Source organism: Chiloscyllium plagiosum, unplaced genomic scaffold (genome assembly GCF_037043375.1).
Source record: "Chiloscyllium plagiosum isolate Xiang-an unplaced genomic scaffold, Cpla_swu_hap1 HiC_scaffold_30, whole genome shotgun sequence".
Taxonomy (NCBI): domain Eukaryota; kingdom Metazoa; phylum Chordata; class Chondrichthyes; order Orectolobiformes; family Hemiscylliidae; genus Chiloscyllium; species Chiloscyllium plagiosum.
This window is the reverse complement of record NW_028270168.1, coordinates 16,117,221-16,145,197: the sequence shown is the minus strand read 5'-3', so window position 1 is coordinate 16,145,197 and position 27,977 is coordinate 16,117,221. Positions and strand designations below refer to the sequence as shown.

Below are 27,977 nucleotides of genomic sequence, written 5' to 3'. Positions count from 1 at the left end.
AGGAGTTACACAGTGGGGGGTGATGAGGAGCTATGGGGGGTGATGAGGAGCTATACAGTGGGGGGTGATGAGGGGCTATGGGGGGTGATGAGGAGCTATACAGTGGGGGTGATGAGGAGCTATTGTGGGGGTGATGAGGGGCTATGGGGGGTGTGATGAGCTATTCAGTGGGGGGTGATGAGGGGCTAAGGGGGGGGTGATGAGGAGGTATACAGTGTGGGGTGATGAGGTGCTATGGGGGGGTGATGAGGAGGTATGTAGTGGAGGGTGATGAGGGCTATGGGGGGGGGTGATGAGGAGTTATACAGTGGGGGGTACTGAGGGGCTATGGGGTTAATGAGGAGCTACACTGTGGGGGGTGATGAGGGGTTATGGGGGGGTGATGAGGAGCTACACAGTGGGGGGTGATGAGGCGTTATGGGGTGATGAGGAGGTATACAGTGAGGAGGGTGATGAGCTATGGGTGGTGATGAGAAGTTACACAGTGGGGGTTGATGTGGGGTTATGGGGGGTGATGAGGAGGTATACAGTGGGGGGGTGATGAGGGGCAATGGGGGTGATGTGGCGCTATGGGGGGGTGATGAAGAGCTACACAGTGGGGGTGATGAGGAGCTACACAGTGGGAGGTGATGAGGGGCTATGGGGGGATGATGAGGTGCTACACTGTGGGGGGTGATGAGGTGCTATGGGGGGTGATGTGGGGCTATGGGGGGTGATGTGGGGCTATGGGGGATGATGTGGGGCTATGGGGAGGTGATGAGGAGCTATACAGTAGGGGGTGCTGCGGAGGTATACAGTGGGGGGTGATGAGGGGCTATTGGGGGTGATGAGGAGCTACACTGTGGGGGTGGTGAGGAGCTATGGGGGGTGATGAACTATGCAGTGGGGGGTGATGAGAGGTTATGGGGGTGATGAGGAGCTATGGGGGGTGATGTGGGGCTATGGGGGTGATGAGGTGCTATTGTGGGGGGTGATGAGGGGCTATGGGGGTGATGAGGAGGTACACTGTGGGGGGTGATGAGGAGCTATGGGGGAGCTGATGAGGGGCTATGGGAGGTGATGAGCTATACAGTGGGGGGTGATGAGGTGCTATGGGGGGTGATGAGTAGCTATACAGTGGGGGGTGATGAGGGGCTATGGGGGGGTGATGAGAGGTATACATTGGGGGGTGATGAGGGGCTATGGGGGGTGATGAGGAGCTATACAATGGGGGGTGATGAGGGGCTAAGGGGGGGGGGGTGATGAGGAGGTATACAGTGTGGGGTGATGAGGTGCTATGGGGGGGTGATGAGGAGGTATGCAGTGGGGGTGATGAGGAGCTATGAGGGGGTGATGAGGAGCTACGGGGGGTTGATGAGGAGCTATGGGGGGGGTGATGAGGAGCTATACAGTGGTGGGTGATGAGGGGCTACACAGTGGGGGGTGATGTGGGGCTATGGGGGGGTGATGAGGAGCTACACAGTGGGGGGTGATGAGGTGCTATGGGGGTGATGAGCTATACAGTGGGGTGGTGATGTGGGGCTATGGGGGGTGACGAGGAGGTATATAGTGGGGGTGATGTGGGGCTATGGGGTGATGAGGGGCAATGGGGATGATGTGGGCTATGGGGGGTGATCAGGAGCTACACAGTGGGGGTGATGAGGAGCTACACAGTGGGAGGTGTTGAGTGGCTATGGGGGGGTGATACAGAGGTGTACAGTGGGGGGTGATGAGGGGCTATGGGGGGGTGATGAGGAGCTACAATGTGGGAGGTGATGAGGTGCTATGGGGGTGATGTGGGGCTATGGGGGGTGATGTGGGGCTATGTGGAGGTGATGAGGAGCTACACAGTGGGGGGTGATGAGGAGCTACGGGGGGTGATGTGGGGCTATGGGGGGTGATGAGGAGCTATTGTGGGGGTGATGAGGGGCTATGGTGATGATGAGGAGTTACACTGTGGGGGGTTATGAGGAGCTATAGGGGAGATGATGAGGGGCTATGGGGGTGTGATGAGCTATACAGTGGGGGGTGATGAGGAGCTATGAGGGGTGATGAGGAGCTATACAGTGGGGGGTGATGAGGGGCTATGGGGGGTGATGTGGAGCTATACAGTGGGGGTGATGAGGAGCTATTGTGGGGGTGATGAGGGGCTTTGGGGGGTGATGAGGAGCTACACTGTGGGGGGGTGATGAGGAGCTATGGGGGTGATGTTGAGGGGCTAAGGGGGTGTGATGAGTTATACAGTGTGGGGTGATGAGGTGCTATGGGGGGTGATGAGGAGGTATGTAGTGGAGGGGGATGAGGGCTATGGGGGGGTGATGAGGAGGTATACAGTGGGGGGTGCTGAGGGGCTATGGGGTTAATGAGGAGCTACACTGTGGGGGGTGATGAGGCGTTATGGGGTGATGAGGAGGTATACAGTGGGGGGGTGATGAGCTATGGGTGGTGATGAGAAGTTACACATTGGGGGTTGATGTGGGGCTATGGGGGTGATGTGGTGCTATGGAGGTTTGATGAGGAGCTACACAGTCGGGGTGATGAGGTGCTACACAGTGGGAGGTGTTGAGTGGCTATGGGGGGGTGATGCGGAGGTATACAGTGGGGGGTGATGAGGGGCTATGGGGGGGTGATGAGGAGCTACAATGTGGGGGGTGATGAAGTGCTATGGGGGGTGATGTGGGGCTATGGGGGGTGATGTGGGGCTACGTGGAGGTGATGTGGAGCTACACAGTGGAAGGTGATGAAGAGCTACACGGTGGGGGGTGATGACGGGCTATGGGGGGTGATGAGGAGCTACACAGTGGGGGGTGATGAGTGGCTACGGGGGGTGATGTGGGGCTACGGGGGGTGATGAGGAGCTACACTGTGGGGGTGGTGAGGAGCTATGGGGGGTGATGAACTATGCAGTGGGGGGTGATGAGAGGTTATGGGGGTGATGAGGAGCTATGGGGGGTGATGAGGAGCTACACTGTGGGGGTGGTGAGGAGCTATGGGGGGTGATGAACTATGCAGTGGGGGGTGATGAGAGGTTATGGGGGTGATGAGGAGCTATGGGGGGTGATGTGGGGCTATGGGGGTGATGAGGTGCTATTGTGGGGGGTGATGAGGGGCTATGGGGGTGATGAGGAGGTACACTGTGGGGGGTGATGAGGAGCTATGGGGGAGCTGATGAGGGGCTATGGGGGGTGATGAGCTATACAGTGGGGGGTGATGAGGTGCTATGGGGGGTGATGAGTAGCTATGCAGTGGGGGGTGATGAGGGGCTATGGGGGGGTGATGAGAGGTATACATTGGGGGGTGATGAGGGGCTATGGGGGGTGATGAGGAGCTATACAATGGGGGGTGATGAGGGGCTAAGGGGGGGGTGATGAGGAGGTATACAGTGTGGGGTGATGAGGTGCTATGGGGGGGTGATGAGGAGGTATGCAGTGGGGGTGATGAGGAGCTATGAGGGGGTGATGAGGAGCTACGGGGGGTTGATGAGGAGCTATGGGGGGGGTGATGAGGAGCTATACAGTGGTGGGTGATGAGGGGCTACACAGTGGGGGGTGATGTGGGGCTATGGGGGGGTGATGAGGAGCTACACAGTGGGGGGTGATGAGGTGCTATGGGGGTGATGAGCTATACAGTGGGGTGGTGATGTGGGGCTATGGGGGGTGACGAGGAGGTATATAGTGGGGGTGATGTGGGGCTATGGGGTGATGAGGGGCAATGGGGATGATGTGGGCTATGGGGGGTGATGAGGAGCTACACAGTGGGGGTGATGAGGAGCTACACAGTGGGGGTTGATGTGGGGCTAAGGGGGGGTGATGAGGAGGTATACAGTGTGGGGTGATGAGGTGCTATGGGGGGGTGATGAGGAGGTATGAGGTGGGGGTGATGTGGAGCTATGAGGGGGTGATGAGGAGCTACAGGGGGTTGATGAGGAGCTATGGGGGGGTGATGAGGAGCTATACAGTGGTGGGTGATGAGGGGCTACACAGTGGGGGGTGATGTGGGGCTATGGGGGGGTGATGAGGAGCTACACAGTGGGGGGTGATGAGGGACTATGAGGGGGTGATGAGGAGCTACACTGTGGGGGGTGATGAGGTGCTATGGGGGTGATGAGCTATACAGTGGGGTGGTGATGTGGGGCTATGGAGGGTGACGAGGAGGTATACAGTGGGGGTGATGTGGGGCTATGGGGTGATGAGGGGCAATGGGGATGATGTGGCGCTATGGGGGGTGATGAGGAGCTACACAGTGGGGAGTGATGAGGAGCTACACAGTGGGGTTTGATGTGGGGCTATGGGGGGGTGATGAGGAGGTATACAGTGGGGGGTGATGAGGGGCTATGGGGTGGTGATGAGGAACTATACATTGGGGTGTGATGTGGTGCTATAGGGGGGGTGATGTGGGGCTATGGGGAGCTGATGAGGAGCTATGGGGAGGTGATGAACTAGACATTGGGGGGTGATGATTAGGTACACAGTGGGGGGTGATGAGGAGCTATGGGGGTGTGATGAGGAGCTATACAGTGGGGGGTGATGAGAGGTTATGGGGCTGATGTGGGGCTATGGGGGGTGATGTGGGGCTATGGGGAGCTGATGAGGAGCTACACAGTGGGGGGTGATGAGGAGCTACACAGTGGGGGGTGATGTGGGGCTATGGGGGTGATGAGGAGCTACACATTGGGGTGATGAGGAGCTATGTGGGTGATGTGGGGCTATGGGAGTGATGTGGAGCTATTGTGGGGAGTGATGAGGGGCTGTGGGGGGGTGATGAGGAGCTACACAGTGGGGGGTGATGTGGGGCTATGGGGGTGATGAGGAGCTACACATTGGGGGTGATGAGGAGCTATGTGGGTGATGTGGGGCTATGGGAGTGATGAGGAGCTATTGTGGGGGGTGATGAGGGGCTATTGGGGGGTGATGAGGAGGTTTACAGTGTGGGGTGATGAGGTGCTAATGGGGGCGGGGTGATGAGGAGGTATGCAGTAGGGGGTGATGAGGGGCTATGGGGGGTGATGAGGAGGTTTACAGTGGGGGGTGATGAGGGGCTATGGGGGCTGATGTGGGGCTAAACAGTGGGGGGTGATGAGGTCTATGGGGGGGTGATGAGGTGCTACACAGTGGGGGGTGATGAGGAGCTATGGGGGGGTGATGAGGAGCTATAGGGAGTGATGTGGGACTATACGGGGGGGGGGGTGTGATGAGGGGCTATACAGTGGGGGGTGATGAGGAGCTATGGGGGGTGATGTGGGGCTATACAGTGGGGGATGATGAGGGGGTATGGGGGGTGTTAAGGAGCTATATAGTGGGGGGTGATGAGGGGCTATGGGGAGTGATGTGGGGCTATACAGTGGGGGGTGATGAGGGGCTATGGCGGGGTGATGAGGAGGTATACAGTGGGGGGTTGATGACGGGCTATGGGGGTTAATGAGGAGCTAGACAGTGGGGAGTGATGAGGGGCTATGGGGGTTGATGAGCTAGACAGTGGGGGTGATGTGGGGCTATACAGTGGGGGGAGATGAGGGGCTATGGGGGTTGATGAGGAGCTATGGGGGTTGATGAGGAGCTACACTGTGGAGGGTGATGAAGGGTTATGGGGGGTGATGAGGTGGTATACAGTGGGGGGTGATGAGGTGCTATGGGGCGTGATGAGGAGCTTTACGGGGGGGTTGATGAGTGGCTATGGGGGGCTGATGAGGAGGTATACAGTGGGGGGTGATGAGGGGCAATGGGTGGTGATGAGGAGCTATACAGTGGGGGGTGATGAGGGGCTATGGGGGGTGATGAGGAGGTATGCACTGGGGGGTGATGAGGGCTATGGGGTGGTGATGAGGAGGTATACAGTGGGGGGTGATGAGGGGCTATGGGGGGTGATGAGGAGCTGTACAGTGGGGGGGTGATGAGGGGCTATGGGGGTTGATGAGGAGCTATACATTGTGGGGTGATGAGGTGCTATGGGGGGGTGATGAGGAGGTATACAGTGGGGGGTGATGAGGGGCTATGGGGGCTGATGTGGGGCTAAACAGTGGGGGGTGATGAGGGGCTATGGGGGGTTGATGAGGGGCTATCGGGGTTGATGAGGAGCTACACTGTGGTGGGTGATGAGGGGCTATGGGGGGGTGATGAGGTCTATGGGGGGGTGATGAGGAGCTACACAGTGGGGGGTGATGAGGAGCTATAGGGGGTGATATGGGACTATACAGTGGGGGGTGATGAGGGGCTATGGGGGTTAATGAGGAGCTAGACAGTGGGGAGTGATGAGGGGCTATGGGGGTTGATGAGCTCGACAGTGGGGGTGATGTGGGGCTATACAGTGGGGGGTGATGAGGGGCTATGGGGGCTGATGTGGGGCTAAACAGTGGGGGGTGATGAGGGACTATCGGGGGTTGATGAGGGGCTTTCGGGGTTGATGAGGAGCTACACTGTGGTGGGTGATGAGGGGCTATGGGGGGTTGATGAGGTCTATGGGGGGTGATGAGGAGCGACACAGTGGGGGGTGATGAGGAGATATGGGGGGGGTGATGAGGAGCTATGGGGGGTGATGTGGGGCTATACAGTGGGGGGTGATGAGGGGGTATGGGGGGTGCTAAGGAGTTATATTGTGGGGGGTGATGAGGGTCTATGGGGGTGATGTGGGGCTATACAGTGGGGGGTGATGAGGGGCTATGGGGGGGTGATGAGGAGGTATACAGTGGGGGTTGATGAGGGGCTATGGGGTTGATGAGGAGGTATACAGTGGGGGGTGATGACGGGCTATGGGGGTTAATGAGGAGCTAGACAGTGGGGAGTGATGAGGGGCTATGGGGGTTGATGAGCTAGACAGTGGGGGTGCTGTGGGGCTATACAGTGGGGGGGTGATGAGGGGCTAGGGGGGTTGATGAGGAGCTATGGGGGTTGATGAGGAGCTACACTGTGGAGGTGATGAAGGGTTATGGGTGAGGTGATGAGGAGCTATGGGGGGGTGATGAGGAGCTACACTGTGGGGGGTGATGAGGGGTTATGGGGGGGTGATGAGCTATACAGTGGGGGTGATGAGGTGGTATACAGTGGGGGGTGATGAGGTGCTATGGGGGGTGATGAGGAGCTTTACATTGGGGCATGATGAGTGGCTATGGGGGTTGAAGAGGAGGTATACAGTGGGGGGGTGATGAGGGGCTATGGGGGTGATGAGGAGCTATACAGTGGGGGGTGATGAGGGGCTATGGGAGGTGATGAGGAGGTATGCAGTGGGGGTGGTGAGGGCTATGGGGTGGTGATGAGGAGGTATACAGTCGGGGATGATGAGGGGCTTTGGGGTTGATGTGGGGCTACACAGTAGGTGGTGATGAGGGGCTATGGGGGTTGATGAGGAGCTATACAGTGGGGGGTGATGAGGTGCTATGGGGGGTGATGAGGAGCTACACAGTGGGGGGTTATGAGGAGCTATGGGGGGATGATGAGGAGCTATAGGGGGTGATGTGGGACTATACAGTGGGGGGTGATGATGGGCTATGGGAGGGTGATGAGGAGCTATAGGGAATGATGTGGGGCTATACAGTGGGGGGGTGATGAGGGGGTATGGGGGGTTGATGAGGAGCTATATTGTGGGGAGTGATGAGGGGCTATGGGGGGTGATGTGGGGCTATACAGTGGGGAGTGATGTGGGGCTATGGGGAGGTGATGAAGAGCTACACAGTGGGTGGTGATGAGGGGCTATGGGGGGGTGATGAGGAGGTATACAGTGGGGTTGATGAGGGGCTATGGGGTTGATGAGAAGGTATACAGTGGGGGGTGATGAGGGCCTATGGGGGTTAATGAGAAGGTATACAGTGGGGGGTGATGAGGAGCTAAACAGTGGGATGTGATGAGGAGGTAGACAGTGGGGGTGATGAGGGGCTTTGCGGAGGTGATGAGGAGCTAGACAGTGGGGGGTGATGAGGGGCTATGGGGAGGTGATGAGGAGCTAGACAGTGAGGGGTGATGAGGAGCTATGGGAGGGTGATGAGGAAGTATACAGTGGGGGGTGATGAGGGGCTATGGAGTTGATGAGGAGGTATACAGTTCGGGGGTGGTGAGGGGCTATGGGGGTTAATGAGGAGCTAGACTGGGGGGGCTGATGAGGGGCTATGCTGAGGTGATGAGGAGCAAGACATTGGGGGGTGATGGGGGGCTATGCGGAGGTGATGAGGAGCTAGACAGTGGGGGTGATGAGGGGCAATGGGGAGGTGATGAGGAGCTAGACAGTGAGGGGTGATGGGGGGCTATGGGGAGGTGATGAGGAGCTAGACAGTGAGGGGTGATGTGGGGCTATGGGGAGGTGATGAGGAGCTACACTGTGGGGAGGTGATGTGGAGCTGTACTGTGGGGAGGAGTGATGAGGAGCTACACAGCCGGGGTGAGAGACAATAAAGAGGCAGCAGGGGTCTACAAAACACAGCACAAGATGTTGTAAAATGGAGTGAAGGGCTACCAAGAGGGGGCGTGTGGAGCTGACGTTGTGGGGGTGGGGAGGGTGTAAGGGGCTGCAAAGTGGAAGACATATCATGGATACTATTACAATAAACACTGTGTTAATTGGACAATTTAATATTGAGCCGTTTTATTGCATGAAGATTTGCATTTACCCACCACAACGTTTCAAAGCATTTAATGTACCTTCCGCCACTTGAGGCGTAGTGACTGTTTTGGAGACAAAAATGCACCGGTTTATCTGTGACCTCACCAGTAAATAGCACAGCAATAAACAGATACACAAAGGGAAATATGCAAAAACAAGATTAAGACCCATATATGCAAAAATAAAGCAAAAAAAAAATGTGGGGAAGGTCACAGAGACTATTATCCGAAATTGTTGAACTTCATGCTGAGTCTAGACGCAGTGGAGTGCCTTATCGAAAGATGGGAGCAGACATTGGCTATTCCCGGCTGTCATTATATTCCAGGGTATAAAAGAGCTACAACTCATAAATACCACGAAACATTTTACATACATCAGAGACTTGGTGACGTATTTCTAATAGTGCAAATGCTGTAGGTGGGCTGTTTGTTTCTTGTATTATTCTTTTCCACTGGACATTTATAGATTTGTTCTCAAAGATTACGTTTATAATTCACCATCAAAAAATAAGCATGAGCCTACAGTAAAGCAATGCAAAACAAAATGTCGCAGGGATTTCCATGATGGGGTTCGTGGGGAGGGGTAGGGAACCCGAAAGATTTCAAGATCTAACATTTAAGAATGGTTACTGTGAGAGTAAAAGACTGAAAGGAGCTCTCAGTCACTGGTGATATCCTCTGTTTATTTTAACAATGGTAAACCAGCACTGGGAATTTTAGACTAATCTTTAAATTAATTCTAGAATACTGCATGCAGCTGCTGAGCTTTAAATGATAGCAATTATTTTCCACTTTTGCAAATTTTCCCTTCACTGGCAGAGAGATTATTGATCATTCCCATCGAACAACATAAATTCTCCGAACAAACAAACAGTGGCAAATCTTGTACTAAAATGCTCGCTCATTTGAAACGACAGAAAAGAACTTATACTGTCATGACCATCTTAAAACTGAGAGGGATAGGGGAAAGCTTTAACATCAGTCTTAGTAGCTTTGTCCTTTCTGTAGCATTAGCTACCCTCCTGTCCTCAAGCCTTCCTGCTCAGGCTCTCCTTGTGAACAAAGAAATGAAGAATTCATTGAGTTCACTTGGTCACTTGGCAAGTTCCTTTGGGACATTCAATGGTCCCACTATTTTGTTTAACACATGCATCTGCTTAATCTATTTATAGGCTGCTTCACATATTGTTTAATATCCCTGACCGTTCTTAATAGCTCCATAGGAAGACAGGAATTAGGAGTGGGAGTAGGCAATTCAGCCCTTCGAACCCGCTCAACCATTTAACATGATCACGGCTGATCTTATTCGGGTCTCAACTCCACTTTCCTGCCTGCATCCTAAAGCCGAGGAGAAAGTGAGGACTGCAGATGCTGGAGATCAGAGTTGGAAAGTGTGGCGTTGGAAAAGCACAGCCGGTCAGGCAACATCTGAGGAGCAGGAGAATCAATGTTTCAGGCATAGGCCCTTCATCAGTGCCACACTTTTGGACGACGGCTTCCTAAAGCTCTTTGTCCCACTTTTATCAGAAACATATCGATATCTATCTTGAATCTGTTGTTTGATTCTGCCCCCACTGCACTCTGGGACAGTGAGCTCCACAGATTCACAATGCTCTGGGAGAAGTAGTTTCTCCTCATCTCAGCTTTGAACCGACCTCCTCTCACTCTGTACCTGTGACCTCGTGCTTGGTAGCCGAGTGTGTTTGGTAACGCACCTGTGAAACACCTTGTCGTGATTTTTTGCAAGCGCTACACAAATTCAATTGTTGTCAACATCATTTCGAAGAAGGGTGCCCTGGCCAACAGCCATTTCTGCATCAAGGTCATGAAAAATAGATTTCCTGGCCGTTATATTTTTATTTTCAAATGATTACATTGCCTTTGATAGCAGATGCATTTCTATTGACGTTTCAAATCACCTGTGACCTTTGGTAAATAATGATGCAAATTAGATTGCAAAGCTCTGTGAGGATCAGTGACTGTCACCATTGCTACACAGGAACACAAAGAAAGCAGCTGAATTGGCCATTTGGTCCTTCAAGATTTCTTGGTCCTCTACCTTCACTTCACTTTCCAATGCTCTCCCCATGTCACAGCGTTCTGTCAGAGTCCAAACATTTATCAACCTCTGCCTGGAGTATACGCAATGATGGATCATCCACAGCTCTGCGTGTTAGAGAACTCCAAAGATCCGTGCTTCCTTGAGCCCTTCCATCAGCAGTACACAATGATTCCAGGGCTATAATTAACCAGTTGAAACACATACCTCTCGACAATGGGCCACACCCTATACCTGAGCCCTTTGCTAATGCAAATGTCGGTCCTACAGAAGCATGGGCCTTTTTAAAAAAATAATGGGCCTAAATGTGAGCCAATATGGAGTCACCCAGTTTGTTGGGAAGATGGCAGGGAAGCAAAACCTGGGCATGGAGCAGGAGCTGGCATTACAGGAATGACAGGAGAGGCTATGCCTGGGAAATATCACTGAGGGAGAGTACAGCGAAGCCAATGAAGGATTTGAAAGTGAACAGAAGGATGTCTGGGCATGAGTGTAGTGAGCTGGGTGAACATGGCAAGGGTTTGGGGGTGATTAGGCTGTGGGCTTCAAATAGGATTCAGATAGAGATAGAGGGGCAGTTGTACATTTAGTCCCTTCAACTTGATTTTGCCAACAAATGTTTTATTGTTTATTTGAGTTATACTTACGGGATCAGAGTGTACCCTTAATCGTCACTGTAACTTCAAGTGAGACTGTGTTCCAATCTTGGTAGAAATGATTGCTATCTTAAAAATCCCTTGAGCGAGATCAGTCCAAAACAATATTGGCAAATGCAGCCTTAAAATCCTCCTAACACGTTTGTTTGTTTTGATCTTATTTTATCTCTCTGGCTTATTGGGCTCAAAATGTTCCTCAAACAAATTGATTACGAGAAAGCTTGTTGTCAGTATCTGGGTAAAATGATGGATATTAAGGAGCAGATAGATTCATTGCTGCACTTTTACTGATGGCTATAAAGCCAATTGTGAGAGGCAGTTTCTTCTACAAATAACATGTATGACGTGGTTATCAGATGACAAATAAAGAATCATTAATCGTAATAGCAATGGAGAGTACCACATTGAAAATTGCTAACCAGGTCGGTTTATGCAGTGAATTTTCTTTTAAATGTGTGATCTGCTCATTGTGAGTAAATGATTTAAATAACAAGAGATCCTTACAGAACAGTTAAAAACAAGGAAGATTTCAATTTCTATAACACACTTTGAAATCCCAGGATTTCCTAAAGCATCTTACAGATAATGAAGCATCCTTGAAATGTAGTCACTGTAGTAATCAGCTCTCAAAATACACAAGAATTGGTGAGTGAACTGACGCCTGGAAGACATAAAATGTCCAAGAGGTTTCAATCATTGTGACAGCCAATCCAAAAAATGTCACCCCTCCTCTTCACCGTACATGGATCAGACAGAATCTGAAGTGTGTTGCTTGTCCAATCACAGGCTGCCCTTCTCCTGATCTTCCTGCTGATTTGTTAGCCGTGGATAGGCACAGCCAATCGGTCCCAAATTTAGGAGAGAAGCCGCCTGTGAATGAAGGAGCAGTAAGGATGGAGTGTGAATAAGTAGAGAAATGGATAACACCATTGCTGATAGGTGTGGGGAGGAGGAGGCTGCAAAGGGAGGGGGAAGGATATTGCAAATTGGAGAGAATAATGTTATACCTGTCAACAAAGAAATATTCAGCTAACTGAGAGTCAGGAAAGATTAAAGTTACTGAGGGAATGAATTCCTTGCAAGTGAACCAGAAATATTTAGGTCAAGGCTGTGAATGTTCAGGGACTATTATATAAGGGAAATGTAATGTATCCTATTGTGTTGAGGAAATCGATTCTTTCTTGTGTGCTGTAGCTTTAAGTTCATTGGTTGGATGATGAACATTGAGAATGTTGATGAATTCTTCTCATTTTTCTTTGTAAGTTCAAATCCCCTGTTTAGCAACATAAATACAGAAGGTATATATGTGACTGCATCACCTAATGGAGGAATGGTGGCCGAGTGGTTAACACTGCTGCTTCACAGTGACAGGGACCTAGGTTCTACTCTGGCCTTGGGTGACTGTCTGTGTGGAGTTTACACATTCTCCCTATGTCCATGTGGGTTTCGTCCCACAGTCCAAAGACGTGTAAGTTAGGTGAATTGGCCATGCTAAATTGCCCATAGTGTTCAGGGATGTGTAGGGGTATCTGCATTAGTCAGGGGTAAATATAGGGTAGGGGAATAGGTCTGAGTGGGTTACTGTTTGGAGGGTCGATGTGGACTTGTTGGGCCGAAGGGTCTGTTTCCATACTGTGGGGATTCTATGATTTAGTCATAATTAAAAAGGAACTGGAAGTTCTGAAGAAGAACAAAACTGGACTTGAAACATTAATTCGGTTTCTCTCTCCTCATATGCTGCCAGTACAGGGATGGGATGGGTCTGGGTGCGATGCTCTTCACAGAGTCAGTAAGGACTTGATGGGCCAAATGGTCTGCTTCCACACTTCAGGGATTCTATGAGATATAATTTATTGAAGTGTTTCAGATCCTGAGGCAATTTAATAGGCTGGATAGCAGGAGGATTTTTCATCTTGTGGGAGAGACTAGAACTGGGGGGGACTTGAGTTTAAAGATAAGAGATGGAGATGAGGAGAAAGGTTTTCTCTCAGAGAGTTGTTCATCTTTGGAACTCTGTTCCCCAGAAAGTGATGAGGATGCGTCATTGAATTTGTTTGAGAAAGGGTTGGATAAATTTTTGATAGACAAGCAAAGGAGGGTTACAGAGGGCAGAAAGGGAAGTAGAGTTGAGATCACAGACAGATCAACCATGACGTGGATGGGTTGAAGGGCCTACATTGGCTCCTAAATCCCACATTCCTGTGATGTGAAGTGGAGGAAGTGAACACGTGGACGCTTTAGCAAAGTGATCAATATGGTTTCAGGGTTTAGATCCATGGGGGTGGGGTGGGGTGGGGGGAGTCACTTTCAGAAGATAGCAACAAGCTGAAGCTGCCTGAAAAGCCAGTTCTTGGTGCTTTCCAGAAATACATAGAAAGCAGGAGCAGAAAGCTTCTTCCAAGCCCAGGACAACAACAGCCAGTCAAAATGCTTTCACCTTGTCCTGAGTGAAATGAGATTTTGCAGCAGAGACCTCAGACTGAATGTGCTGTTGACAGCGTTGTGCCCATTGCAAAGTGCAATATTCCTTGATGTTCATCAAAGAAAACAATAACATCTCTTTCTCACTCCTAAAATAATAGAAAGTTTTGTCTATTTTATTTTTATGAAATGCAACACCGTTCGCATCATTTGTTCGATAGCATCATCTTCAACTCTGCTTGGTTGTGTAAGGGAGAACCAGATAGTGAATGATGACCTTGAAATTGGGATCAGCCCATATTTGACCAGAACCCTGTGTGCTGCCCCGTGCTGGATGAAGGCACCAGGAACATGGGTCACAGGGTCAGCAGCTTCCCCTGACTTTGAGCTTCAAGGACTGCCCACAGTACCCGATGGGAACTCAGGGAGGAGCGTGAGTGAGAGTGGCTGGTATTCCAACCAATGAGTATATGCCAGGGAGTGTGCTGCTACTGGTGCTGGTGCCGGGGGTAGCAGGAATGGGGGCTTGGAGTTGGTAGTCATGGTAGTGGGTGATGGGTGGGGGAAGTGGGTGTGTGGTTTGGTGGGGTGGGGATATGGGTTATTGGTCATGGTGGTGGTTGATGAGTGGGTGAAGTGGGTGTAGGAGATGGTAGTGATGGATGATGGGTGGGGGAAGTGATGATGGTGGGTGTAGGGGATGGTGATGGTGGCAGGAACTGGGACTTGGGGTTGGTGGTTATGGTGGTGGGTGAAGTGGGTGTTGGGGATGGTGGTGGTGGGGAATATGGGTTGGTGATGGTTGTGGTGACATTGGTGGGGTGGGGTACCACATTCAGGTCAAAAACCAAATTCTTTCCAATTTGGTGGAGGGCCCTTTAAGGGATGCTGTTTTAACTGCAGCAGGATGATAGAAACCGATGGCAACATGCACTAAGCTGGTCACAGTCAGCTGCAATTTGAGGAATGAACCAGAAACACTGATTTGTAATGATGCTCATTTCAGAAGAGTGTCTGGGCTGGCTACAGGACACCTAACCAATATGGCGTCTGCCCTGTCCCTGCGCACTGACCCACTCAGGCTGTACAACCACCTTGAACCGTTCAGCATCCAATCCTCGTCTGAAAAAATCGGCACGATGCAATCAGGTTTCTGGGTCACACAATGTTTGTTTCCAAAACATGGACGTTGCCATTCATTCCTGAAAAGGTTAAAGCTCTCGTCTCCCTTTCTCAGGCATCCATTTGTCAAAATCCGGTCAGCTCCATAATTTAATATCAGTCAATGGATCCTGTCTGTGCACTGGCATTGATTTAGAACCAAGACTGTCAGTAATGAGATTATTACAATAAGATTGAAATAAATTTTTGAAAGATGAATGACTCAGGTTTGAAGTAATTACACATGTTCAAAGAGGGGAAGTGCATTTTGATTTCATTACTGAGCTCAATGTCCAGCAGATGATTAAAACGAATGGCACTGAAGTACTCCTAAAAGTAGTTTCATATTTTTTATTTGTCATGGACTTATTTTCTTCATTCATGTGATATGGGCATCACAGGCTAAGCCATCCCTAATTGCCCTTGAGAAGATGGTAGAGAATTACCTTCTAGGCCTCTTCAGAGGGCAGTCAGGCTGTGAGTCTGTAATCACTTGTAGGCCAGACCAGGTAGGCCTGGTGGTTATCCTTCCCAAAGGACTTCAGTGAACCAGATGGGTTTTTTTACAACAGTCTAAAAGTTATCGTTCCTGATATTAGCTTTTAATTCCATTAATTGAATTTTGTTTCGGTGTTGGAATGGGAGGTTGTGTGGCACACTGGGTTATGTCCCTACCTCTAAGCAGTATATTCATGACATGGTCAAATAGGTTGATTGTCAAATGCTTCCAGTATTCTGTTGGCAGTCGGTGAAACGGGGAATCTCCTGCTCAGCTATTGTGCAGAAGGCAAAGACAAACCACTTGCAATTCTTTGTCAGACATTATCACGGCCAGTCATTTGAAATCCCCTGGACACCATTGTCCTTTTAAAGCATAGTACCTGGAAGGGGAGGGGGTGTCAGGGAGATAGGTGGGAGTTGTATTGGTGAAATTTGTCTCTGGACCTTTATCTAGAATTCTGGAATAACAGTGCTGTGTCATGTCTAAAATCCCAATATGGTAGCTTTCCCCAGAAACCCATGGTCCTGAACCTAATGGTTTCTTGAAATCATCCCTGCTGTTGGTCTCCAGTGCAGGATTAATGGAAAATCATCAATGTGCGGCTCATCTAATGTAGCTTAAATATCAGACACCTGCCCAACTGCCATGGTGAAAGTTTGTCCAGGGTCCTGAACCCTCAACCACCCTAAAAGGCTGGAATCACCACTTTTCCTTGTTAGCCATATGGTTGCATAGCAACCCAAAGTCCCTGTGCAACCCGCACACATCATACGTATGCGTTCTGTATCAAACTTTTGTTGGAATCTTATGGTAATACATCTCTGGAAATGCAAGAGTTTCCATTTCTCTGAATCTTCTTATGAGGTTGAAATGTTTGCACCCAACTTCAATCAGAAATGCTGAGTCCTTCCTGGTCTCTGAGACTCCAGTTTCACAGATGTTCAGCCAGTCTTCAGGCACATCGATTCACTCCATGTGATATGGCCTGAAGGACCTGACAACACTCTGCTGTAAAAGGTGCTCCAGAACTAGTGTGTCCCGAGTCAAACTCTGGCATCTATCGGACAATGTGGATAATCTACCCTGCTATGTGCTGACCACAACAAAGCATAACAAATCTGATTCCGCCAATTATTGTACTATCCCTCTGCTCCCAGTATCAGCAAAATGTTAGAAAATATCATTGACAGTTCCTGTCAAGTGGCAGCTGCTCAGCAATAACTTGCCTTCTGATGCTCAGTTTAGGTTCTATCCTGACAGGGTTTGATCATTATGTGAATAGGACCCAGCGGTAAACAGTTATATTACTGAACTCATGTGTTAGAATTTCAGTAAAAAGGTTGGGCCCTGTAGCTTTAACATCATACACAGTGTTACAGTGAACACCCAGTAATGAGATCCAGCCTGAGTTTATACCAATCCCAGAAGACGATAGGAAAACATGATCAAACAGCATCCATCAAGTTCCTCTCAACTCCTGACCACATTACAATGTTTATAGAAACATGAACAAAGTGTTGAACTCCAGAGGGGAGGGGAGGGGAGTGAGTATGACACTGCCCTTGACGTCAAGGCTGTGTTTGATTCAAAACTGAAGTCAATGTGAATCCAGGGGAAACCTTTCACTGGTTGGAGTTGTGTATAATGGAAAGGATGTGTTTGGTGCAGACCGAACAACTTAGTCCCAGAACACTGCTGCAGATGTTCCTCAGGATAGGGTCCTAGGTCCAACCAACTTTTGAAAACAAAGCATCTATTTGTCCTAATCAACTTGTTCAGAGAAGTTTTTAAAAAAACACTCTGGAGCAGGTGGGACTTGAACCCAGGCCCCCTTGTCCAGTGGTAGTGACACTACCACTGCACCACAAGGGAGCTCCCACTTCCCCTCTCCCAAGGCCCAGCTATCTTCAGCTCCTTCATTAAAGCCTTTCCCTCTACTATAAAGTCAAATGTGGAATGTTTACAAATATTTAGCACAATTTGTGACTTCTCAGGTTTGGAATGAGCTTGTGCCCAAATGCACAAAACTGAAAATGTGTTGCTGGAAAAGCACAGCAGGTCAGGCAGCATCCAAGGAGCAGGAGAATCGACGTTTCGGGCATGAACCCTTCTTCAGGAAGGTTCCTGAAGAAGGGCTCATGCCCGAAACATCGATTCTCCTGCTCCTTGGATGCTGCCTGACCTGCTGCGCTTTTCCAGCAACACATTTTCAGCTCTGATCTCCAGCATCTGCAGTCCTCACTTTCTCCTTGAAGATTTTAACCTACTGCGAATCCTCTTGCAAGGATGCCTTCCTTGAAGATGCTCTCTTCCTCCCTCTACAAGGATTTCAGTGAGTCCCTCTCTCACTGCACACCCCAGGTCATCTCCTCTGCCCAGAGGCTCTTCAGCCACTTCTCAAACAGACTCGCTACCACAGCCACATCTCCTTCCATTCCTGAAGAAGGGCTCATGCCCGAAACGTCGATTCTCCTGTTCCTTGGATGCTGCCTGACCTGCTGCGCTTTTCCAGCAACACATTTTCAGCTCTGATCTCCAGCATCTGCAGTCCTCACTTTCTCCCCAAATGCACAAAAACCAGGACGATACCCAGGCTTAGGCTGATTAGTGGCAAATAATGTTTGCAGCACAAAGGTGTCAGGAAATGATCTTTTCAAACAAAAGAAAATCTCACCATCTTTTTTGGATGTCTAACATCATTATCTCCACTGAATACCCCACTGGCAACATTCTGGGAGTTACCATTGAACAGAAACTGAACTGGACCTCCAAATAATTACTGTGGTTAAAAGAGTAGATCAGGGGCCAGGAATTCTGTACTGAATAACTAACCTCCTGACTCGCCAAATCCTGTCCACCATCAAGTCAAAAATGTTTAGATTAGATTAGATTACATTAGATTACCGAAGGGTCCAGTTCCTGTGACAACATCCGTTTTCACATGCATGTTGTAAGAACATAAGCACCAAAAGTAGGAGGAGGGAATTCAGCCTCTCAAGCCTGTTCAGTCATTTAATAGGATCTTGAATGATCTCATCTTGGCCTCAACTCCACTTTGCTGCCCACTCCCCAAAGCCCTTCAACATATTGCTAATTAAAAATCTGTCCACATCCTCCTTAAATTTACTCAATATCCCAGCATCCACCGCACTCTGGGCAAGTGAATTGCACAGAATTATGATTTATTGAGAGAAGTAATTTCTCCCCATCTCTGTTTTAAGTTTGTTGCTCCTTATTTTGAAACCATGAACTCTTATTCTAGATGACCCCACAAGAGGAAACTTCCCCTGGAGGCTGGAATGATGTTGCTGAGGCTCTGATTTCACTCGATCCTGTGGCTGAGCAGGACTGTCTCCAGCTCATTCCAGTGGGTGCTGGGAGGATTTACACGTTGATTCCTCAACCTGAATGTACCCTCCCTGCCCATGAAGTTTCTGACTGGGATGTAACCCGGGAAACTTCAGGCTCAGAAACAGGGATTCTATGTGCTGCGTCACAAAGACTTCCACTGGACTGGAACGGTTCTTCCTCTACATCTCTGCACGTACTGCAGTGCCGTATTTTCAACTCCTTTGTGCAAGGTGAGTGTTGTTGACAAGGATGTTTCAGTGTTTGTTGCCCATCTCTAATAGCCCTTGAACTGAATCGTTTGCTTGGCCATTTCAGCATCGATAAAATGTGGAGCTGGAAAATGCACAGCAGGTCAAGCAGTATCAGAAGAGCAGGAGAGTCAATGTTTCGGGCAGGACCCTTCATCAGGACTGGTGAGCAGTTCAGACTTAATCACATTGCTTTGGATCCAAAATCACATGTAGGCCTGACTAGAGAAGAATTAGATTAGATTACTTACAGTGCGGAAACAGGACCTTCGGCCCAACAAATCCACACCGACCCTCCGAAGAGCAACCTACCCAGACTCATTCCCCTACACCTAACACTACGGGCAATTTAGCGTGGTCAATTCACCTGACCTGCACATCTTTGGAATGTGGGAGGAAACTGGAGCACCTGCAGGAAACCCACGCAAACATGTGCAAACTCCACACAGACAGTAGCCCGAGGCAGGAATTGAACCCAGGTCTCTGGCACTGTGAGGCAGCAGTGCTAACCACTGTGCCACCGTGCCGCCCAAATTCTCTTACCTAAAGGGCGTTAGTGAACCAGATTGGCAGTTAGAACCACCAATCCTCATGTCAGTGTATCAGAAAGGTTTACTGATTGGTAATCAACCAACATGACCTCATTATGAAACATCTCCCATGGCCAATGAGTTGTGACTTGAACCCAGATCTTCCAACCTCAAAACCGTGGCACAAGACTACAACACCACTAGAAGTACGCATCCCTGAAGTTTCACCAGCTATTGTTGTGCTATGTCTTTAAGCAGCTGAATTACTTAAGCTTTCAACTTTGATGTAAAGCATCTCAATCTTTTGAATGGCAGATGCCAAGTGGATCCGACCTTTTAACTTCATCCAGATATTGATGTAATTTGAGAAATATAAAGAAGTTTTAAAGGTTCCATCTAATTTCTAAAATTAGTACTGAATGCTTTGTCATAATATTGAAAAAAATATTAGACGTAACCTTGTTTACAATGCTCACTGAACTCGTATTGATTGTGAAGTTCTAAAAGCTACTTTAACAGAGTGATAATGAAGTGGATGTTCAGCATGGATTAGCAATAAAAGGAAGGAACCAAAATGGTTTATTAATTGATGCTTATATAATATGCTGGCAAGTGGAGCATGCGGTTATATAATATAATCTGGCAGGTGGGACACAAGGCTGGTGAACAGAACATTGCAGTGGAATTGATAACATGGGCTCATTGAGTTGAATGAGCTGGAATCTAGAGTGAGTGTGCAGTGGTGCACACATTGATGTAACCTTTCTGCAACTTGCTGACTGAGTGCAGAATGTTAGAACATCAGCTTGGAGAAAGAGGCCATTTGGCCCATAGGGATTCATGGAGTCATACAGCTGTACAACACAGAAACAGATCCATCGGTCCAACTCATCCATGTGGAACAGATATCCTAAATTAATTAAGACCCATTTTCCCTCATTTGACCCATATTCTTCTAAACTCTTCGTATTCCTATACCCATCCAGATGCCTTTTAAATATTGGAATTGTACCAGCTTCCACCACTTCCTCTGGCAGTTCATTCAATACACACATCACTCCCTGTGTGAAAAGGTTGCTCCTTAGGTCCCTTTTAAATATTTCCCCTCTCACCCTAAACCTATGCCTTCGAGTTTTGGACTCCCTTACCCGAGGGAAAAGACCTTGCCTATTCACCCTATCCCTCCATCTTTAAGTTGCTTTCCTCAAGTCTTTGCCTTCAACCTTGCAAAATGTTCCTTCGTTAATGCAAGTCCTTGAATAGTCACAGAAACAAGATTAATCAATCGCTTGGCCTTTTTGCTGTTCCTGGGAGTTTCCTATGAGTAAATTGGCTACAAAGTTCCCAGGACTTTAACAATACATGCTGAAAGTAATTAATTAGTTGCAAAGCATTTGGAATGATGTAAAATTGTCCAAGGTATTCAACATTTCCTGGTGATGGCTTCAGCTTGTGTTGGTAGAATTGGATGTTTATCAATTGACATAGCCTGTTTGGTTTGTGTGTGTTAGCTTTTCTGGGAAATAATGTTATTTTTCCTGGCAAACAGCTCTGTGAGGATTCCTACAGCTTGTTCTTCAACATTTATTCTCCTCCTGGTTGATTGATCTAGTCATTTTCATCAGATTTTCCTCATTAAAAGCAAGATGAGAACAAAACTAGGTCTGAGTAAGCTGCATAAAGGGACGATTAATATGCTGGGTAGTTTTCACTGTCAAAAAGCATCTGCTACAAAATGGATTAGGATTTGCTCTTTGGAAGTCGAGAGAAAACAAAGTAACTGAAACAAAGCACAAGCCATTAAAGAGATGCATGCAGGTATAGAATAAAACATAAAAACTCAGCTCATCTATATTACTTCATTCAGTCATTGTCAAGATCATTGCTCCTGGCTAGTATTAAAAAAAACCCGGGTAAAATCACAACTACTAGAGAATATTGAGAGTGTTCACATCAGCAGTAAATAGATCCTTTTAGTAATTTATGGAGCTGACAATATAAATCATTTAAATTCAATAAGACGATTGTTCTAAGGAAAATTATTCCTTCAAGTACAGATCATTTATTAAGTAAAAATCTCTCTATTCCTCTGACTTCTCTTCAGGCTGTTTGGTTCCTTCTCTCCGTGGGGTGGCAGAGTGGCTCAGTGGTTAGCACTGCTGCCTCACAGTGTCAAGGACAATGGCTCAATTCCACCCTTGCACGACTGTCTCCATAGGTTTCCTCCAGGTGCTCTGGCTTCCTCCCACAGTCCAAAGATGAGCAGGTTAGGGTGGATAGGCCATGTTAAATTGCCCATAGTGTCCCAGGATGTGTAGACTAGGTGGGTTAGCCATGGGAAATAGAGAGTTACAGAGATGGGGGGGGGGGAAATCTAGGTGGGATGCTCTTTGGAGGGTCGGTGTGGGCTGCCTCCACTTTGTAGGGATTCTATGTTACCTCATATTTCTGAATGTCAGGAGTTTGCTTCCACTTTTACGCTCTGTGGAACTGCTCTCACCTTCTGGTTCTTCGCCATGTACCGTGCTTGACAGCATTGTGAGTATACCTCCCATCTGGTTCACTGGACTGCGGCAATTCACCACCACCTTCACTTTAGGGATGGGCTATGTGTGCTGGGCCACTTCCCATGAATGAATACAAAGAACCCAACAACACTCAGCAAGGAGCTGTAATTTGGGTGTTGCTGCATTTCAGTAGAACAATGCATTGGCAACTGCATTCGATTGTTGAATTGTTCAATGTTTGATTATGTCCGCCTGCTGACTCTTTGTTGATCTTGCTCTTCACCTCACCTGAATGCTGCTATGGAGAAAGAGGAACTAGACTGAAATGAAAAGCTGGAGACATGAGTACAGGCATTTAGCATCAGGCATAGGATCCCTACAGTATGGAAAGAGGCCATTCAGCCCATTGAGTCTGCACTGTTTCTCCAAAGAGCATCCCATCTGGACCCATATCCCTGTATGCCACATTTATCATGGCTGATCCACCTAGCCTACACATTCCTGGACACTGCAGGGCAAATTAGCATAGCCAATTGACCCAACTTGCACATTGTTGGACTGGGGAAGGAAACCCACACAGACACAGGGAGAATGTGCAAACTCCACACTGTCACCCAAGGCTGGAATCAACCCTGGGTCCCTGGCGCTGTGAGACAGTAGTGATAAACACTATGCCACTGTGCCACCCTAAACACTCAAACATTTTAAATTCAAGAAATGAAACTCCTGTTCAGGAGTAGAAGCTGACGTGTGACATCTGTGAATCTCCAAGGCATAAAGTACAACAACGGAGTTGAAGATGGAAAATTTAACCTTCATAGTACTTTTACTTCCTTCACCAGGAGATCAACTTGAGGGATCAATAGAGTTTGAGATTCAAGATATACATCTGCACTTCCCAAACCTTTTCCCACTGTGATCTCATATTGAAGCTTGAAAATGATTGTGACATCTCAGGACGTAATGTCAGGTTGGAAAAGGGGGACAGGGAGAGATGGGGCACAGCTGGTGTAACTTGGTCAGAGCATCCATGATGGTCATTAATGCTTCAAAGCTCAGGACCCCAAAATCTTAGCTCATGACTCCACTAGGGGTCCTTACTTGCTTGCTACAGGGATAGACACTCACAGGAAGACGATACTTGTACGTTGTCTTGGAGGTGAATGCCTGCAAATATTCCAGTGGCTTGCTGAAGGCACACCTATGTTTATTCTGGCAATAAGTGCTTTTGGAAAATAATTCAGGCCAAAGAAAAATGTGATGATCTAGCGGTATGCCTTCTACCGCAGATGCCAAGATGTAGTGAGCCCGTACATTATCCTTAGATATAGTATATATGTATGCACAATATACTCAAACATTTCATACCTACATATATCACATACATATACATACACATTACTGTAAGAGTTAAACAGAGGATTCTATATTCTTGGTCAAACCAGTGGAGCATAATTCTCCAGATGAACCTTGTACTCCATAAGGGCCAATATCAGCAGAACCCTCTAGAATGGTATTGGGAATCATAAAAGGAATAACTGCTTAGGAGATAGAAGGGAAGAGGAGGATTAACAGAAAAGGGTTGAAACAAATAATACTAAAGGCGGAGGAGAAAGTGAGGAGCGGGGCTCAAGGGCGGAGGAGCGGGAAGTGGAGGAGATGCGGTGGAGGATCCGCTCCTCCGCCTTGAGCCCCACCCCTCCAATCGCCACCAGGACAGAACCCCACTGGTCCTCACCTACCACCCCACCAACCTCCATATACATCCGTCATCATTTCCGCCACCTCCAAATGGACCCCACCACCAGGGATATATTTCCCTCCTCTCCCCTATCAGCATTCCGAAAAGACCAATCCCTCCGTGACTCCCTCGTCAGGTCCACAACCCCCACCAACCCAACCTCCACTCCCAGCACCTTCCCCTGCAACCACAAGAAATGCAAAGCTTGCGCCCACACCTCCCCCCTTACTTCCCTCCAAGGCCCCAAGGGATCCTTCCATATTCGCCACAAATTCACCTGCACCTCCACACACATTATTTATTGCATCCGCTGCACCCAATGTGGCCTCCTCCATACTGGGGAGACAGGCCGCCTACTTGCGGAACGTTTCAGAGAACACCTCTGGGACACCCGGACCAACCAACCCAACCACCCCCTGGCTCAACACTTCAACTCCCCCTCCCACTCCACCAAGGACATGCAGGTCCATGGACTCCTCCATCGCCAGACCAAAGCAACACGACGGTTGGAGGAAGAGTGCCTCATCTTCCACCTAGGAACCCTCCAACCACAAGGGATGAACTCAGATTTCTCCAGTTTCTTCATTTCCCCTCCCCCCACTTTGTCTCAGTCCCAACCCTCAAACTCAGCACCACCTTCCTAACCTGCAATCTTCTTCCTGACCTCTCCGCCCCCACCCCCACTTCGGCTTATCACCCTCACCTTAACCTCCTTCTACCTATCACATTTCCAACGCCCCTCCCCCAAGTCGCTCCTCCCTACTTTTTATCTTAGTCTTCTGGACACACTTTCCTCATTACTGAAGAAGGGCTCATGCCCGAAACGTTGATTCTCCTGCTCCTTGGATGCTGCCTGACCTGCTGCGCTTTTCCAGCAACACATTTTCAATACTGAAGGCGGAGCCAGGACAGGGCAAGATAACGGCTCTGCATGGGTGTGGAGCAGGGACTGCTCTTTGTGCTGACAAGATGAACCTTGAATAATAACAGGGTTGAGCAGTGTATAAAAGATGTATTTGCTGTAATCGGCAGAGTTCTGCTTTAGCTAAGCTAAAAGCAGCCTCTTTCATCGTCCACTTGTATAAATGATCATTAACCAGTGGCTGATATTTCTGTGGTTGATCCTGACCAGTAACCACAACAAAACATATGAAAATGGCAGTGTTGCAGGGACTGACTTCTGTGCATAAATCTGGAACTCTAACTCATGAACTAATTGGACTTATTGAAAAAAAAAGTTCCAATCCACAAATTTAGGCCATCTACTCATTGAGGATAATTGTTTAGCCTTGGAAAACACAAGTCCCAACCAAATCGGTCATGTTTGATGAGAATAGATTACAGAAAAATGGTCCCAGGCCCAATTGGCTCAAGTGTCAGGATTTCAATTGATGAGATCTCCAGTAGGTTCTTCAGGATGTAGAGAGGATTAAAGGAGCTGCAGGAGACAGTGTGGCCCTTCAAGCCTGCTGTAGCCTTCAGTAAGTCTATGGCTGATTTGGTCGTGGTCTCAGTTCCACTTTTCCTTTACCCCACATCACCCTTGCCTCCCTTGTCCATCGAAATGATGGCTAATGGGTTGTAGCAATAGAGAGGGGCTTGGAAGAGGTACCTGCCAACATGTTCTCTCTCCAGATTGACAGGAGAAACATGACCACATGACTGAGGAATGAGTCCTACTGACATCTAAAAACCAGATTCCAACATTCAAGTAGAGAAAATTGGGACAAAGAAAACTTTCCATCTATATTGCTGTTGAGCCGCAGAAGATACCATTTTTAACGCTGGACTTGAGAGATGTAACCACCTGGGAATAGCCACCATTATTGAATAAACAGACTTTTTTTTTTAAGAAAAGGGATTACTTGCAATTCCTTCCTACTCATCACCGTGCTATCTGTCAATGCACTGAATCAATCATTTCCCTTTGCTTTGGGCATCAACAATGTATGTCCACATTTGATGAACCAATAGTGCTAGCCTTGAGGACATATGAATCCAGGCTCTATAATCTGCTGTTTCAAAGATTTGCACTCTAGTCACCAGAGGTGCCATTAATCAACTGCAAACATTTTAGCACACAACATCAATAGGTTAATTGAAAAACTGTTATATCCTTGCTTTGCAGTTTGTAAAACACTTTATATTTTGCAAGGTACTGCAAATGCAGGAGTGATCTCTGCTGCAATTGTCCTTTATGTTAACATGAAAAATAGAGAGCACTAACACATTTGCATAATTATATTAATGTTTCAGCAGCTGCAATTCAAACAAGAATCAGCGACATGCCCAATATTGTCTGTGGATTTGTAGCAAACTGATGACACAAAACATTCACCTATTTCATAATCTATGGAAGTGAAATCAATAGAAAAGGTATAATTAGTCACCCTTATTTTTATTTTCTTTGAAGTCATGATGGATGTAACTACACATCATGGAACATGTTAGCAACAGAAGGCTTGAGCTACAGGGAAGGTTTTAGGAATGGGAGAGGATTTTTGAACTGCTTCAGCCTACCTTGCCAACCCCAAAGGATGGGGTCAGAAGAGGCTCCATACCTACTGCCTGAGAGTTGGTCCGGGAAGCTCATGTCGGGTTCGTAAAGAGGGAGGCTATTGTCTGATACTCAGTGAAATCATGAGCTGGGACAATGGCCATTCAGGTGGGATTTTCAGACAATTATAAGGGATGAATGGGCCAACAGAGGCCAAAACTTTGCTTACCGTGTGGCTGGAAGTTCTCCTGCTCCAGATTAAGTTTTACATATCTTCTAGCACTTCCACTTCTGTTCAGAGAGGCTTTTCATGTTAAAGAGTCTACATTGGATAGTCCAATCAGCGATCTCAAAATTGTCTCGGGATACCATTTTTTAAAGTATTATTCATTTGGGGGATGTTGGCTTCACTGGTTGAGCCAGCACTTACTGTCCATCCTTAATTACCCAGAGGGCAGTTAGGAGTAGGCCACATTGCTGCAAATCTGAAGTCGCATGTAGTCCAGACCAGGTAAGGACTGCGATCTCCTCTTGTAAAGACATTAGTGACCTCCAGATGAGTTTTTACAACTGTTGACAGTGTTTACATGGTCACCATTAGGCTAGTTTTTACTTCAAGATTTTCTTTATGGAGTCACGATTTCACCATCTGCCATCATGTGATTTGAACTCCCCTGACCCCGCACCTCCGAATGTTAGCCTGGACTTCTGGATTACTAGTCTGGACACTTGGTTATATCATTTGTACCTCAATATATGACTTACGCACCTGCTACCGAAGGAGCCCAGGACAGAATGTGAACAGCCAAAAATTGCAGCGCAGCTTTAACTTCAGTTGCTTCTGATTTCTGTTGGACAGAAGTGTATAAAATCCCTCTGCACACATTGACATGCCCTAGTTCAGTTGCAATGTCAGTACTTGGATGTCAAAGAAGGTTTATAAATAGACTGTGTTGAGCAACAAGTAGATTTGTTGACATGAACCTGATTGTTAGCAGCTCCAGGAATGAAACCAAATTTTGCCTTTTGCTCTTGATTTCACTTAATGATATTCTTGCCATGTTTTACGCCAAAACCAAATCAAACAATTGAACCTTTTAAAACAAGGGAAATGAGAAATAAAAAATAAGCAGGGGTCTGAAATAAAAACCGCAAGCACTAGAAATAAGTGTCCAATCTGTCAAAGGGGCCCACCTTAAAGCTTCGCAGCACATTAACTTTTAATGGGATGTTACACATGCTGAAAGCAAGCCTTTGAAATATGAAAGCTAAGACACACAGTATGCTCAAAATTCCACACACAGACCAAAAGACAAATGAAGAGGTGCTTGACATTGCAAGAGCAAACACTACTGTAAAAAGTGACACCCAGGAAATAAAATGTCAGCATTTCAGCTGCTTGATCAGAGCTGAAAAACAACAGAGATCTGCTTCAGAGGGGTCGCCTGAGACAGAGCCGGATGATGGATGTCACAGAGCAGCTGTGGACGGGCTGCAGTGGATGTGAGAGGATAGTGCAGGGCACAACAAGCATGTCATACCTTGGCAGATATCCGGGCAGGAGAAGCAGCAGCTCAGGAGAACAGATGATGGAGAAAAACGAAAAAATGGAAGATCGTTGAGGGGATTAGTGACAATGTTTGAAAAGCAAGGCATAATGGTTGCAAGGCATGTAGAATCAGGCAGGAGCATAGTAGTTCAACAAGTGGATACCAATGATAGAGCAATGGCAATGGGAGT

The 27,977-nt window shown here is 48.1% G+C and overlaps 1 long non-coding RNA gene across 1 annotated transcript in view; it reads right to left on the bottom strand.

Moving 5' to 3' along the window:
• Window positions 1-27,028, bottom strand: part of LOC122563548 (uncharacterized) — a 56,812-nt gene extending 29,784 nt beyond the window's left edge. Inside the window, exon 1 of the long non-coding RNA XR_006315648.2 lies at window positions 26,467-27,028. This is a non-coding gene — a long non-coding RNA (uncharacterized LOC122563548). The remainder of the gene's footprint in view (window positions 1-26,466) is intronic.
• Window positions 27,029-27,977: the final 949 nt, after the last annotated feature.